The sequence below is a fragment of the Amblyomma americanum genome, chromosome 11 (assembly GCF_052857255.1).
Source record: "Amblyomma americanum isolate KBUSLIRL-KWMA chromosome 11, ASM5285725v1, whole genome shotgun sequence".
Taxonomy (NCBI): domain Eukaryota; kingdom Metazoa; phylum Arthropoda; class Arachnida; order Ixodida; family Ixodidae; genus Amblyomma; species Amblyomma americanum.
Window position 1 is genome coordinate 122,141,439 of NC_135507.1, and position 16,083 is coordinate 122,157,521.

Genomic DNA, 16,083 nt, shown 5'->3' on the forward strand with positions numbered 1-16,083 from the left:
ATGTTTCCATTGTATGTGGCGTCGGCGTGTAGAGAGCGGCGTCTTCTTGCGGCATGGTCGTTGGGAAGAAAGTGTACACAGTGCGTGACCTTCGTCGTCACGTGTAAGTTTTCATCATCATCGCGCACTTTTTCGGAGGAGGAGTGGCCGCCATACTTGTGAGTGGCAATAAAGCTCGCTCTAGTTTCCGCCCTCGCCATTAGATGAGTCCCACGTCACACTCGCGGTATTACAGGACGTGCTGCGTGCGCCGCTATGGATGAGGGTGGTGCTGGTGAACACTCTCAAGGTTCGCTTACACCATATAAACATAAATACCCACGAGAGCAGCAGATTGGACAGCCGTCGCCGCAGCTCAGTTGGTAGAGCACCGGACGCGATATTGGGAGGTCGTGGATTCGGACCCACCGGCGGCATGGCTGTTTTTTCTGCTACTTTATATTTAATTTTCTTTAAGCGACAGATTAATCGAAGTATTATTATCCCACTGACACAATAAATAAAATTAAACATTGCCCTATGAACTTTGGTTTCGGTGACTGCTGGCTCCCTTCATAAGTTTTTCAAAAACGAGCCCCTCATTTCGATTACATTGCCTGCTATATATATGTATATATATATATATATATATATATATATATATATATATATATATATATATATATATATATATATATTATGAAGAGGAAGAAGGGCCTCATCATATATTTACTGAGGAAAAGAAGAAGAAGAGGTAGCCGCACTGCCATCGTTCAGACCGAGCGCCTTCTGACCTGACCAGACGAGAGACTCGGTCGCCGCTGTGGTTTCGCCGCCGCCTCAGCATTAACCTAAGCCCCCGTTACATTTGATGGAGTTCGGTTTAGCATCCTCGTATTACCCTGCACCTGCGCAACCGCACGTTACCGACCCCCGCTATGCCCGCTATGCCCGCTATGCCTGAAGCCGCCCACCACCAAGCCGTGCAGGTTGGCTCACCAGTCCTCTGTTCCGGCTCCCTCCGGCCACGGGACCCGGCACTCTTCAGCGGCTCTGACCATCATGACGCTGAAGACTGGCTCACATCATACGAGCGGGTGAGCACATATAACAAGTGGGACGATACCACCAAGTTCAACAATGTCATCTTTTATTTGACCGGCGTTGCCAACCTGTGGTTTCAAAACCACGAAGCAGACTTCACGTGGACTGCTTTTAAGGTGAACCTCACCGAAATGTTCGGGTGTCCTGCTGTGCGCAAGCTACGCGCCGAACACCGCTTGCGCGAGCGCTCTCCACAGTCGGGTGAGAGCGCTCACATTCACCAGCTACATTGAAGACGTGGTCAACCTGTGTGTATCGTATCAGACGCGCATGCGCTCTATGCATGCGCCCTGGCCAGCATGCTATCTGTAACACGTGGCTGTTATCATGCAGCCGCCGGTACACTATATATGTTGGGAAGCACTCCCGAATAAACGCTCTTCTTCTGGTTGCTTTCACGCTGCGTGTTCGTTGTTGGACGCCGGAACATGGTGTCAGAAGTGGGATCGCCCTCGTATACGCAGTAACACGCGGGTGGAAGGGGCGTCGCTGTGCACTGGCAAGATGGATTTAGTGAAGCCACCGCAGCCGCTGGTGCTGTCCGGTAGCACCGCGAAGAACTGGAGCCTCTTCAAGCAGCGGTTCGAGCTGTTCCTGCAGGCCACGGAGCCGCCGAAAGAACCACGGACGCAGGGAGCTAAGACCGCACTGCTGCTCACCGTGGCCGGAGAGGACGCCCTAGAGGTATTCAACAATTTTGTGTTCTCGGAGAACGAAAGCAAGGAAGATTATGAAACAGTTACGAAGAAGTTTGAGGAGTACTGCAAGCAGCAGCAGAACGAAGTGTACGAAAGGTATGTCTCCCGCTCAAGAACGCAAGTTGAGGGCGAACCTTTCGAACATTTTTCACGGGACTTGAAGAGACTTGCACGAAGTTGCAATTTTGGAAGCCTAACTGACTCCATGGTCAGGGACCAGATTGTCTTTGGAACAAAGAATGCGAAGTTGCGCGAAAAGATGCTGAAAGTTAAGGACCTTACGTTACTGAAGGCAGAGGACATTTTCAAAGCTGAAGAGGTATGCGTCGAGCAAAACAAGTAGCACAAATCAAAACGCGCCAGCAGGGCAAATGTCCAGCTTGTGAACAAACTGTGGAATGTTCGGAGCAAGAAGAGGCCCATCGAGAAGAGGAAGTGGCTCAGATCAAAGCACGCAGGCAGTTCAAGTGTTCTAAGTGTAACCGCTTCCACGAACGTGGCAGATGCCCAGCATTCGGCAAAACATGCTTTCGGTGCCGTGGCGTTAACCACTTCTCGGCCTGTTGCAGAAAAAGTTCTCAAGTGAACGCAGTACGTGACGAGCAGGAAGGATTCGAAATCCTCGACGTCAGCTTAGGCAACCGAGCCGACTGGGTCGTCCACGCGAGAGTGTCCTCCCAACTAGTGTCTCTGAAAGTAGACACAGGCTCGCAAGCGAATTTGTTGCCTTACTCTGTTTTTCAAAGGCTCAAAGCGAAGTCTGCTTTAAGAGCAAGCCCCTCCGTCCTCCGCTCATACACCGGCGACGTTATAAAGCACATCGGGGTCGCTACGGTACAAGTGACTGTGAACGACCGAAGTGGGCATTTCGACTTTTTCATTTTAAAGAAGAGCAGCCAAGCCATACTTGGGCTGTCTGCAAGCGAAGCGTTAGGACTAGTGGTTCGTTCTGTCAACGCTGTGCACACAAACAGCACTGACCTACTGGTCAAGGAATTTCCAGAGCTCTTTCAGGGCATCGGCTGTCTAGCACGCCAGTACCACATGGTTCTGCGGGAGGATGCAACACCGGTAGTCCAGTCGGCGCGACGGGTGCCCTTGGCGTTTCTCGAGCCCCTGCGAGAAGAGCTGGATCGGATGGAACGTGCTGGAATCGTGGCCAAAGTCAGCGAACCGACGAACTGGGTGAGCCCGTTTGTTGCAGCACGCAAAAAGGATGGAAAACTGCGCATATGCATTGACCCGAGGCGAATTAACGAGTGCCTAAAGCGAGAGCATTATCAAATGCCGAAACGACAAGACATTGAGGCTGAGCTTGCCGGTGCAGCTTTTTTCTCTCGCATCGACGCGTACTCGGGCTTCCATCAAATCCCCTTAGATGAGGCTACGTCAAAGGTGTGCACAATTGGAACGCCCTTTGTACGCTACCGTTTCTGGAGACTACCCTTCGGCATTGCTTCGGCGCATGAAGTTTTCCAGAGAACTATGAATGAAATATTCGACCATGCTCCAGGGGTGCGAATCTATATCGATGACATACTGATATGGGGGAGCACAAGGGAAGAGCACGATACTCGCCTCCGCACAGTCTTGCAAATGGCTAAAAAGGCCGGCCTAACTCTCAACGCGGCGAAATGCAAATTCGGCGTGACCGGAATTGACTTCTTGGGTGATGTTATAAACAAAGACGGAATAAGACCTAACCCCGCAATGACCTCACCATTAAGTGAAATGCCTCAGCCAAAGGACAAAGCCGGCGTTCACAGAATGCTCGGGGTCGTGAACTATTTTGGAAAATACATACCGCATCTGGCGGAAAGGACGACGCTTCTACGAAGCCTCATTAAAAAAGACAACGTTTTTGATTGGTCCGAAAACCACTCCAAAGAACGGCAAGCTGTCTGCGACACATTGAGCGGTCCACCTTTGCTAGCCATTTTCGATCCTGCTAGGGAGACGAAGGTCGTTCAAGATGCTTCCAAAAATGGTATTGGTTCTGCCCTTCTTCAGAATTATTGTGGTAGTTGGCGGCCGGTCCCTATGCATCACGCACAATGTCTGAGGCTGAACAAAGATACGCGCAAATAGAGAAAGAAACGATGGCCATTACTTTCGGTTGTGAGAAATTTTTCCACTTCGTTTACGGCCGGAAGTTTGTAATTGAGACCGACCACAGACCACTGTTAGCAATTGCTTTGAAAGCCATTGGCGACATGCCACCAAGACTGCAACGGTTCTTTCTGCGCTTGCTAAGATATGATTATGTTCTTCACTTTGTCCCAGGCAAACAACTGTTCCTGGCCGATATGCTATCAAGATCATCGTCGGCCATTCCAAGCGACAAAGATGACTTCACTGATGACGTTGACGTCCATGCAGTGAGCGTGACTTCGGAGCTGGTAAGCAACAAAATGTTTGACCGACTGGTAGAAGCGACAGCCACTGACCCAGACTTGCAGACAGCGTTGCGGCAACTGAGGAATGGAGAAGAAATTGAAGGGTGGGTGAAACCATTCGCTCCCGAGTTATCAGAAGTCAAAGGCATTCTTATGAAGGGGACCAAAGTCGTCATCCCAAAGTCTATGAGAGCTGAAATACTCGGTCGCATTCATGAAGGTCACTTAGGCATAAATAAGTGCAAAGCGAGAGCCCGTCACTTGGTTTTCTGACCGCGACTGAATGCGGACATTGAAAACGTGGTCAAGACTTGTTCTGTTTGTCAAAAATACGCCTACAAACAACAAACCGAACCAGTGGTGCTTAGGCCGATCCCAGACCATGCCTGGTACAGAGTAGGTGTTGACATTTTTATGTACGGCGGAAACTCCTACCTGTGCGTGTTTGACGCGTTTTCAAACTTTCCTGAAGTCGAAAAACTAATCGACACAACGACGTGCACTGTCATTGCCACACTTAGCTCAATTTTCTCAAGGTATGGAATTCCTATGTAAGTCTGCACCGACAACGGTCCTCAGTTTTCTTCTCATCAATTTGCTTTGTTCGCGTCCAGATACGAGTTCAAGCATGTGACGTCGAGTCCGAGATTCCCACAGTCCAATGGCCTCGCCGAGAAAGGAGTCCAAATTGTGAAAAGAATAATGAAGAAGACTGGCGAGCTCAACGAGGACTTCTGGTTAGGTCTACTCGGCTATCGTTCGACTCCACTAGCCGAAGGCCGGTCCCCTGGAGAACTCCTCCAAGGCAGAAAGTTACGCACTCGGTTACCAGACTTCGTGTCATGCTCCAGTCACCTGACGTCTCGGCGCCAGCCACGCAGCCAAAGGCCCTCCAAAGGGAAAAATCTGCCAGCACTCAAGAAAGACGTAGTTGTACGTGTACGAGGGGATGCATGGGACTCCAAGGCTCGAGTCATGGGCCTGGTGGCACCAAGGTCTTATCGCGTCCTTACAGAGGACAACAAGGTGCTTCGACGCAACCGACAACATATTCTAGCCACACGTGAGCCATTCCGGCGTGACTTAACGGAAGATGACTCTGAACGTGAAGACATTTCCCAGGAAAGCGCAGGAGCACAACAGTCTATAACACAGCCCACGCAAGCCCAGGAAAACGCTGGAGTATCGCAGCCTACAACCCAGCCCACCCAACATGTGCCAAGGCGGTCCACCCGACAAAAGCGACAGCCCAGTCGTCTTCACTACGACCAGGATTTCAGCCAAGTGTCCCGTATTGCGCTTGACGACTTTTAAATATTGCACTGAGGGAGATGTATCGTATCAGACGCGCATGCGCTCTATGCATGCGCCCTGGCCAGCATGCTATCTGTAACACGTGGTGGTTATCATGCAGCCGCCGGTACACTATATATGTTGGGAAGCACTCCCGAATAAACGCTCTTCTTCTGGTTGCTTTCACGCTGCGTGTTCGTTGTTGGACGCCGGAACACTGTGCTCGCGCGTAAACGCCCCGATGTCCGAGGCGGACAAGGACAAGCATATTCTGAAAGGCATCGAGGATGACGCCTTTCAGATGCTGCTGTCGAGAGATCTCCGCACCGTTGCCGAAGTCGTCAGTCTCTGCCAGAGCTACGACGAGCTGCGCAAGCAGAGGCTCATCCCTCGCCAGCACGCAGCAGCGCCTGTCGAGTCGCTTGCCGGCCTGTCGGCTGCACCCGACCACTCGGAACTGTTAGCGCACATCAATATTTTGTGCGTGAGGAAGTTGCACGTCAGCTGTCGCTTCGGCAATCCCCCTCCATGCAATCTCCATTCCTGGCACCCGACCTTCGCACTGCCATCAGCGAACAAGTGGCTGAGGCCCTTCCACTAGTCCCTCTGCCCGCTCCAGCACAGCCGCCCGAACCGGTCGCTGCACCCCTGACCTACGCTGCCGCCGTCGCACGGCCGCGGCCGCCTAACTACCGCACAATCTACGCTCCACCTCAAGCGTCTTTGCCTCAAGTTCCTCACCCTCCGACACCTTTTTTGAGATCGCTTCGACAATTAGGCAATCCGTGGCATACTAGTGACAATCGAAATATTTGTTACTCTTGCGGACTGCCTGGTCATATGGCCCGACTTTGCCGTCGTCGTGCGCCAATCTCCCCAGTTGCCGGTTACTGGCCTCCCAGTGACTACTCACCGCCAGCCGAGCCGCCACAAAGTCGCCGGCTTTCACCTGATCGCACCAACTTCTCCACCCGGCGCTCACCTCCTCGTCGCCGCTCCCTTTCTCCCATGCGTCGGCACCCGAATCTTTCGCAATAGGAAAACTATACGCCGCAGTTCCTGAGGCGAGAACTGCGCCACCAGTGAAATGTACAAGGCCTCAGTTATGTCCCGCCTATCTGATCGCCGTTTCCGTAGAGGTTGTTGCTGTTCTGGCGCTTGTCGACATCGGTGCTGCTGTTTCTGCCATGGCCGCCTCCTTTTGCCACTCCTTGCGAAAAGTGACGACCCCTCTTTCTGGATTCTTGCTGCGCACCGCAAGCGCGCCGGCTATTGCGCTGTTAGCGGCGTGTACGGCTCGCGTCGTTATTCAGGAAGTCCTCTACGTGATTGAATTCGTCATTTTACCAACCTGTTCTCATGAGATCATCGTGGGTTGGGACTTCCTGTCGCGCCATAACGCAGTAATCGATTGTGCTCGTGCTGAATTTGAGTTCTTTGCGCTCAGCGGTTCCTCGCCGACCGATGCCCTTTCTGCTGCTTCTGCCAAAGCCGTCGTTGCCGAAGACACTGAACTGCCTGCCTGTACTTCTGTTCTTGTGCCCCTCACTTCCGACCTTGTTCGCGACGGCACCGTACATTTTACACCATCGCCCCTCTTTCTGTGCCGCAAGTACCTGTCCATACCTTAAGCCGTCCTCACTATGTCAGCTGGCCTTAGCGCGTTGTTCGTGACCAATCCGTTTACATATGCTTCCGCTGTACGTCGCGGTGAGTGCCTTGGTACCGTGCAAATCACTGACTTCGTTCTCTACCGTGAAGAAAATGACGATTTCCCGTCCCTTGACGTCGATGCCCTCAGCCCGCCGGTTCCTGCACCCGACACTTCGTCTCCAGACGTTTTCCTTCCCTCCATCGATGCCTCTCTTCCTGTACCTCAACTAACTCAACTTCTAGCTCTGCTTCATCAATTTCGTTCCTTCTTCGATTCACACCAACCCACTTTGACCCGCACGTCGACTGTCGTCCACCATATCGACACCGGTGACCATGCCCCTCTGCGCCAGCGCCCATGTCGTGTCTCAGCAAGTGAGCGCCAAGTTATTCAAGACCAAGTTGACACCATGCTTCAGAGCGGCGTGATCCAGGCCTCACACAGTCCCTGGGCTTCGCCCGTGGTCCACGTTAAAAAGAAAGATGGCTCTATTTGTTTCTACGTTGATTACCGCCGCCTGAATAAAATCACACGAAGAATGTTTACCCTCTTCCGCGCATTGATGATGCTCTGGACTGCCTACAACGAGCGGAACTCTTCTCTTCTCTCGACTTACGCTCTGGGTACTGGCATCTGGGTCCCCATGGCTGCCGACGACCGCCCTAAAACCGCATTTGTGACCCCTGATGGCCTGTATGTATTTACCGTCATGCCTTTTGGCCTCTTAATGCTCCGGCTACATTTGGGCGCATGATGGACAGCATTCTGCGCGGCCTGAAATGGAAGTCATGCATGTGTTATCTCGACGACATCGTGATATTTTCGCCCGAGTTTGCCACTCATCTATCCCGGCTTAAGCACGTCTTAACATGCCTGACGGACGCCGGCCTTCAACTGAACTTAAAGTGTCGATTTGCTTGCTGCTCGTGAGCTGAGAATTTTAGGCCACGTTGTGTCAAAAGAGGTTGTCCGCCCCGACACCGCCAAACTTCTGTTACTGCGTTTCCAAAACCTACTTGCATTGAGCAACTGCGCAGCTTCCTAGGCCTCTGTTCCTTTTTTCGACGTTTTATTCGCAACTTTGCGGCCATTGCTGCCCCTTTAACTCAGATTCTTGGCAGCAATGTGGATTTTTCGAGTTGGTCGCCTGCAAGCGACGACGCCTGTGCAGTCTCCTTATGGCACCACCCATCTTGCGTCACTTCGACCCGCAAGCCCCAACTGAAGTTCACACGGACGCCAGTGGCATTGGCCTCGGGGCTGTGCTCGCCTAACGCGTCTGGATTCGAGGAATATGTGGTTGCTTACGCCAGCCACACCCTCACGAAATCTGAATCCAACTACTCCGTGACGGAAAAAGAGTGCTTGGCCATTCTCTGGGCCCTTGGAAAGTTTCGACCTTATCTCTGTGGCCGTCCGTTTGACGTGGTCACCGACCACCATGCCCTATGTTGGCTTTCTTCGCTCAAAGATCCCTCCGGTCGCCTGGCTCGATGGGCTCTCCGTCTCCAAGAGTATAACATACGTGTCTTATATGGGTCGGGCCGCAAGCATCAGGACGCTGATGCCCTGTCCCGCTCCCGATACCGGCCGAGCTTGCCAGCCTCTCCGCCCTCGAATCCTCTGCGCCTTCGTTCACCACCTGCGACATGCCTTCTGAGCAGCGTAAAGATGAATGGATTGCCTCTCTTCTTGACTTTCTCTCCGACACACCTAAGCCTCCAGCATCTTCGCACTTCGTCGCCAAGCTTCACATTTTACAATTCGCAATGATCTGCTATATCGGCGCAACTATAACTCTGACGGAAGGAAATGGCTTCTCGTCATCCCCCGACATCTCCGGTCCCAAATCTGCACCTGTTTCCACGCTGACCCGCAATGCGGCCACGCTGGAGTCTTCGAGACGTACAATCGCATCCGTCTCCGGTACTACTGGCGAGGCATGTATAATTTCATCCTCAAGTGTGTCCGCCTCTGCTCGTCCTGCCAACGCCGTAAGCAACTGCCTCATCTCTCTGCTGGACATTTGCAGCCACTGCAGTGTCCTCCTCGCCCATTCGACCGTGTTGGCATCGATATATACGGCCCTCTGCCATACACCACTGCTGGCAACCGCTGGGTCATTGTTGCCATTTACCACCTGACCCGGTATGCAGAAACCGCCTCGCTCCCAGCTGCTACAACTCGTGAAGTGGCGTCCTTCATTTTGCAGCGCTTTATACTTGGCCACGGTGCTCCTTGTGAACTCCTCAGTGACAGAGGACGTGTATTCTTGTCTGATGTCGTTAAAGCTCTACTCGCCGAGTGCAATATCATTAATCGGGCTTGTACAGCCTACCATCCGCAAACAAACAGTCTAACTGAACGATTTATTCGCACTCTGAGCGACATGCTGGCGATGTACATTGCTGCCAACCACAGGAACTGGGACCTCGCTCTACCATATATTACGCACGCCTACAACACTGCTACTCAGTCCACCACCCGTTTCTCCGCATTTTTTCTGCTCTACGGCCGAAATCCATCCGCTCCCATCGACACAGTTCTTCCATGCCACCCTGCCTCATCTGAGTGTACAACTATTTCTGAAGGTGCACAGCACGCCAAAGACTGCCGCCAGATTGCACGGTCGCTCACGGCAGACACTCAGGGGCGCCAGAAACACCGCCTTGACGACGGTCAGCTTGATCCGGATTTCCCACCTGGTTTACATGTCTGGCTATGGATTAATTCCACGGCTCCCGGCCTCTCAAAGAAACTTCTTTCGCAGTACCATGGCCCCTACCGCGTCCTGGAGCGCACATCCTCCGTGAACTACCTTGTTGAGCACCTCACACCGTCTTCCGATTTTTGCCGACGTGGTCGCGAGACTTTCCACGTCCAACGACTCAAGCCATACTATGACCCGGTTGTGTTGTCGGCACCCTGAGTCGACAGGGCGGCTCCTTTTCTCCCCGGGGCCATTGTGAAGAAGGGCATAATCCTATATTTACTGCGGAAAAGAAGAAGAAGAAGAGGTAGCCGGAATGCCATCGCTCAGACCGAGCACCTGCTGACCTGAACAGACGAGAGACTTCGTCGCCGCCGTGGTTTCGCCGCCGCCTCAGCATTAACCTAAGCCCCCGTTCTCCCCGAGGGCATCATTCTGTACACAGAACCAAGACAATCCTCGCTTGAACTAGACGGGGGGTGAAGAAACCTTGCCTTTTAAGTACTCGATGAGGCGTTTTAGTTCGCGTTTCGAGCGTTGCTGCAGTAGAAGAGAGCTGGAGCTCATGGGTCCAGGAAGGCGTCCTCATCGTCGTCCGCCGACGGTGCATCTACAGGGACTTGTGATGGGCATTCGACGGCTGTGTGCTTGCGTCTTCATTTGAAAAAGACACTGACTTCAAAATCCTGGAGGCTCGCGGCGGCCGGACGAGTCTTTCAAATTGGCAAGCCAGCGCAGTGCATTGTGTGATTATATATATATATATATATATATATATATATATATATATATATATATATATATATATATATATATAAAAGAGAAGTGGGCACTTCTACAAAGACACTTTTATTTATCAACGTTTCGACCGCGGTGCGGTCTTCTTCAGGACTGTAGTGGTCTCGCGTCAGATGGACGTTTTAAGTTTGTGAGCTCAAGAGGAGGGAGAAAGGAGTGTAACACGCAAATAGCAACAACGGTTCAAAAAATTGAAAAAAAAAATAAATGAAAAAAATAAAGATCGGGGTGCGGGGAGCAGACCGGGACAATATTGGGGGAGGAAGCAAAAAAATAGAAATAAAAGAAAAAAAGGGGGGAAAACTAGTATAGTAAGGAAGGGTTGGGTACAAAAGGAGATGGCGAAACGAGAGAAAGGGAGAGGAAGACGGTGCGGAACACAAAACCCCAAAATATGGATGCCAGCCCTGTGGTAAGGGTCGCTGCAAAGTTTGCAAGCACATGCAGACTACGTGTTCCGCAACTAGTACGAGGTCAGTTTTCCAGCATTCAATCAACGGTAACTTTGACTGCGACTCATCAAACATTATTTACCTTCTTGAATGCACTGTGTGTAACCAGCAATACATAGGACAAACACTGCATTCCGCATTCGATTTAACAATCACCGCGCACACGCCAAGTCTCTCCCAAACCTTCCCCTATCCAAGCATGTAAACGCAGAAGGACACCCATTTGACCAACTAAAAGTAACAATTATTCAAGGGGGCTTCAAAAACAGGCGAGAACGTGAACAGCGTGAATCCTATTTTATCCACAAGTTTAATACTATTCAAGAAGGTCTTAACAAAAAGCCTGGTACCCTTTCTTTTATTCACGACCTCCAAACAAAATAATACTACACTTCTCGTTAATTGGCTAACTCAGATATACCTTTTATAACTCCTAGTGTATATCCCAGGCAATCATACCCCTCCTTACTTACACTATCCTGCCTCGTGCAGTATTGATAAGCTTTTGACGTTCTTTCCTTACATTTTCCGACAATTTGAAATCTTTGCACACAGCTAGCCCAGCCCTCCTCCCCTACAAACAAGTATTCTCGGCGAGGTCGGTTCAACGACCCACCCACGGAGAGGGGTGCACCGTTCAGTGAAACCCAGACCCCGTGAGTAAGTTCTTAGACATGTGCTCGTTAACGTAGCCCACTCCTTCCTTAACGTTCTAGCCCTCGGCTCACCGGAAATTAGTGAGACCCCCAAAAGGCGCCTGGTTTGGCCTGTTCGTCACTGCCAGTGTCATTTGGGCAGCGGCTCCTCTTTGGCCACGCATCTGCAGCGGCGCCCTTTGTGTTTGTGCATTTTGTTTGTGTGTTTTGTTTGCACGTTTTGCTTTCGTACGCCTGTGGTTGCCGTGCTGCCCATGTCCCCCGCACCGTCTTCTTCTCCCTTTCTCTCGTTTCGCCATCTCCTTTTGTACCCCACCCTTCCTTACTATACTAGTTTTTCCCCTTTTTTTCTTTTATTTCTATTTTTTTTGCTTCCTCCCCCAATATTGTCCCGGTCTGCTCCCCGCACCCCCATCTTTATTTTTTTTATTTATTTTTTTCAATTTTTTGAACCGTTGTTGCTATTTGCGTGTTACACTCCTTTCTCCCTCCTCTTGAGCTCACAGACTTAAAACGTCCATCTGACGCGAGACCACTACAGTCCTGAAGAAGACCGCACCGCGGTCGAAACGTTGATAAATAAAAGTGTCTTTGTAGAAGTGCCCACTTCTCTTAAATCTTTATTCTGCGGAGCCAACGCAACCTACGTTCGTAATATATATATATATATATATATATATATATATATATATATATATATATATATATATATATATATATATATATATATATATATATATATATATAAGTACACTATTACGACAGACGCGACTGTTCGTTTTAAAGGTGTATTGTGCCAACAGTTTTGGGAATGGTATTCCCTTCGTCAGGGGTCACGCTTACAATGAAAAATTAACAATGTTTCATTGTAAGCCTGCCCTGATGAAGGGAAAATCATTCCCGAAACTGTGGGCACAATAAACCTCTATGACGGACAGTCGCGTTTGTCGTAATACTGTGCTTGCACTTGTAAACTGGCGCATTGGAACACCTACTGAATAGAATATTGACACGTGTCACTTATCTTTATCGGGCGACCACGTTCCGCCGCCTAACAAGTGTTATCGCACAGCGCGGGACGCGCCTGCATCTATTCGAAGTTTCTGGCAAGTCATCGATGCTTCTGTTCGCTGTCTGTTGTAGACGAACCTTATGTTATCTGATTTCATCGCCTGACGCGAATGATGTGGAACTTTGTGGAAGGCACGCGGGTCCCAACGATTAGTCTGGAACATTCGACGACTGCTATATAACAGCCGACGCGCTTGACCCGCGGATCAGATTTTCGACGATCGCCGACCGTGCTCGCCGCTACCGTTGTGCTGTAAGTGTAGCCTGTTTTGTGGGCACAGGTTCGCCCAGTAAAAGTTAGTTTTGTCTTTCACAGTATTGCTACTGTGTTCTTCAACGTCACCACCACGTGACATCTGGTTGAGGTGCTTCTTTTTTGTTTTGTTCATGTACCGGACGCCCCCGACAAGCCGTGATCCAAGCCCGGACCGAAAAGAGAACACCAACGTAATCCCGGACAATCGAGCAAGCCGCCGTCTTCAATAGCTGCCCCCGGAGCACGGACTTCTACCAAAGAAGACCAAGAAGATTGTGGCCGAGGCAACCCCAATGGCAGCCCCAGCGTCCCCCATCGTGCTGCAGCAGCCCAGGGAACCACCGACGTTCCGCGGTTCCACATTTGAGGACCCGGAAAGCTGGCTGGAAACGTATGAGAGGGTCGCTACGTTTAACAGCTGGGCAAACTACGACAAGCTGCGACATATCTATTTCGCAATGGAGGACGCCGCCAGGACGCGGTTAGAGAATCGAGAAGCCACCTTGACGACGTGAGACCTGTTCCGAAGCAGCTTCCTGCAAACATTTACAAGCGTCCTGCGTAAAGAGCGAGCCCAAGTTCTACTGGAGACCAGAGCGCAGCTGCCGAATGAAACGATCGCAATCTTCACTGAGGAAATGAGCCGTCTGTTCCGGCACGCCGACCCGGAAATGTCCGCAGAGAAGAAAGTCAGCCTACTGATGCGTGGTGTAAAGGAGGAACATTTAGGTGCAATGACACGAAGCCCACCGACGACCGTAGAAGAGTGCCTTCGCGAGGCCACTAGCATTGAGAAGACACTCGAAATGCGGAACCGACAATACAACCACCGCACGAACTCGACAAACTACGCCGGAGTTCAGTCACTGGCCACCGACGACCTGCGCGAGACCATCAGGGCAGTCGTACGAGAGGAGCTTCAATGGATCTTCCCTTCATCGCAACCTCAAGTGGCCTCAGTCGCCGATATTGTCAAAGAAGAAGTCCAGCGATCGCTGGGAGTTCACGAGGTACAACCACAATCATCGCAGCCCCAGCCAGAAGCGATGACCTACGCCGCCGTCAAGGTCCCCCTCCACGACCGCGCCAGGACCCTGTAATGCCGCAATTCCGTCGACCACCGCCGCCGCCACCAACACGCCCACCCGTCGACCAGCGTAGCTACCCGAGGAAGACAGACGTTTGGCGCGCTCCTGACCACCGCCCGCTCTGCTACCACTGCGGGGAAGCCGGCCATGTCTACCGCCGATGCCCATACCGCGACCTGGGATTTCGAGGGTTCGCAGTCGACGCACCGCGCCCTCGGGGAGGCGAACGCCCTCGTGACATCGCCGACTACCTCGCCGCTACTCAGTGGAGCCCTCGACGGCCATCCCGGTCGCCGTCACCAGGCCGCTAACTGTCGCCGCAGCGCCATCCATACACTGGCCCAGCACGGGGAAGCTCTGCGAGCCCATATCCGGAAAACTAAAAGCAGCAACCGATGGAGGTGCGGTTGCTGTTCGTCGAACTGGCGAAGATCCTCCGCCGCCGACGAAGACGGCGCAGAGACCACCTCGACGACATAATAACGACACGCCGCCGTCCCGACGAAGTCAGGAAGTCACGAATACACCGACGAAAGACGACTTGACGACGCGACGTTCCAACTTCAGTTCAACACGACGCAGCCATAATCCGGCGCCAAGACCTAACTGCAACGCCAGACAAAGCACCACTGACCTCGACGTGCTTCTCGACGGCCACGCAGTTACCGCCTTAGTGGACACATGGGCTGATTACTCCGTAATGAGTGGACACATCGCCGCCCAGTTGAAGAAAGTTAAGACCGCATGGGAAGGCCCTCAAATTCGGACCGCTGGAGGACACCTCATCACGCCGACTGGAATCTGCACGGCAAGAACAACCATTCATGACCGCACTTACCTTGCCACCTTCGTTATCCTCCAACAGTGTTCACGAGACGTCATTCTCGGTATGGACTTCCTGAACCAACACGGCGCAATCATCGACCTGAAGTCGAAGTCAATAACGCTGTCCGAAGATAAAGCGATACCGCCGGAGAGCCCTCGTAGTCACCACACCTTGAGTGTGCTCGAAGATCAAGTGAGCATCCCGCCTCGCTCCAGCATTGTTATTTCGGTCGGCACCGAAATACCCGCTGACGCAGAAGGTGTCATCGAAGGCGACCAACATCTACTGCTAGACCGGGAAACTTGCGTCGCAAGAGGGATCGCTCGACTGCATGGAGGGAAAACTGAAGTGTTGCTGACAAACTTCAGCCAGGAGTTCAAGCACATCAACAAGGGCACGACGATCGCATACATCGAGAAAATTCTGGAAACCAGTAATGCATTTGTCCTCTCGGATTCCGCCGCATCTACCACGACGACCATGGTTCCCGAAGCAGACTACAACATTAATCCAAGTCTCCCCGTGATTAAGCAACAGCAGCTCAGAAGTCTGCTCCGACGATACAAAGGCTGCTTTTCGATGTCATCGAGGATTCGACAAACACCAGTCTCCAAGCATCGCATAATCACCGAGGAGTGCGCTCGACCACTCCGGCAGAGCCCTTACCGAATTTCGCCGCGAGAACGTGAAGCGATAAGAGAGCAAGTCGACGAAATGCTGCGCGACGACATCATGCAGCCGTCGAAAAGCCCGTGGGCATCCCCTGTTGTCCTGGTGAAGAAAAAGGACGGAACCCTCCGTTTCTGCGTCGATTATCGTCGTCTGAACAAGATCACGAAGAAGGACGTATACCCCCTCCCACGGATAGACGACGCATTGGATCATCTCTGCAACGCAAAATACTTCTCGTCGATGGACCTCAAGTCTGGCTATTGGCAAATAGAAGTCGACGAAAAAGATCGCGAAAAGACCGCCTTCATCATCCCAGACGGCCTCTACGAGTTCAAGGTTATGCTATTTGGACTGTGCTCGGCGCCTGCAACGTTCCAGCGCGTGATGGACACGGTTTTAGCAGGATTGAAGTGGCAGACCTGTCTCGTTT

The 16,083-nt window shown here is 51.7% G+C and overlaps 1 pseudogene; it reads left to right on the forward strand.

Moving 5' to 3' along the window:
- The first annotated feature begins 13,198 nt into the window (after positions 1 to 13,198).
- On the forward strand, positions 13,199 to 14,538 carry LOC144110063 (uncharacterized; annotated as a pseudogene).
- The last annotated feature ends 1,545 nt before the right edge of the window (positions 14,539 to 16,083 follow it).